The sequence below is a fragment of the Chiloscyllium plagiosum genome, chromosome 17 (genome assembly GCF_004010195.1).
Source record: "Chiloscyllium plagiosum isolate BGI_BamShark_2017 chromosome 17, ASM401019v2, whole genome shotgun sequence".
Lineage (NCBI taxonomy): Eukaryota > Metazoa > Chordata > Chondrichthyes > Orectolobiformes > Hemiscylliidae > Chiloscyllium > Chiloscyllium plagiosum.
Genome location: NC_057726.1, coordinates 32,780,794 through 32,781,751, shown reverse-complemented (window position 1 = coordinate 32,781,751; position 958 = coordinate 32,780,794).

The window sequence follows — 958 nt, the reverse complement described above, 5'->3', positions numbered from 1 at the left end:
GGGAATTGTGAAACTGAGAAACTGAAAAAAATTAGTTCAGTAAAGAGGTGGTAGGAGGAAATTAACTGGATTGAAGTTTGAAAAATCCTTTGACCATATGAGTTTCACCCAAAGTGTTGGGGGAGGTGGATATATACATACTAGATTCACTAGTGGTTGTCTTTCAAAATTTTATAATTGCTGGCAAAGTTCGGACAGACTGGAAAGTAGCAAATGTAACCACACAATTTATAAATTTAATGATGGGAAGAATAGAGAGCTACAGACTTGTTAATTTGATGTTAATGGTAGGGAAACTGAGAATATGTTATAAAGTATGTGATTACTAGGCACTTTGAAAGTAACGATAAAACTGGACAACCATTTTTGACAAACTTATTGAATTTTTTGTGATGTTATTTGTAGCAAAAGTAAGAATAACCGGTGAATATGGTATATTTGCATTTATAGAATGCTTTTATTAAGGTCCTACATAGAATGGTTAACAAAATTAAAGAGAATGGGATTGAGAGCGACATACCAGTATCAATTGAGTATTAGCTAACAGACAGAAAACAGAGCATAGGAATAAATAAGTCAATCTCAGGATGATAGATTGTTACCAGCAGGATTCTACAAGGATCACTGTGAAGTTATCCACTCGGATAGAAAAACAGAAAAAGTATTTGTAAATGGTTATGATGGGACGGATTGGTGTTCATAAGGCTGCCTGGGTGTTCTTGTTCATGAGTCACTAAACTCTAGTTGCAATACCATTCTTTGAACACAGAAGCAAAGATGTGCTGCTGCAATTGTATAGATCCTTGGTTTGACCATATCTGGGGTATTGTGCATAGTTTTCTCTCCTTACCTAAGTAAACACCTATTTATCATAGAGGGAGTACAAAGAAGTTTCAACAGACTAATCCCTGGGAAGGCATGGTTGTTTTATGAGGAGAGATTGAGGATACTCTGCCTG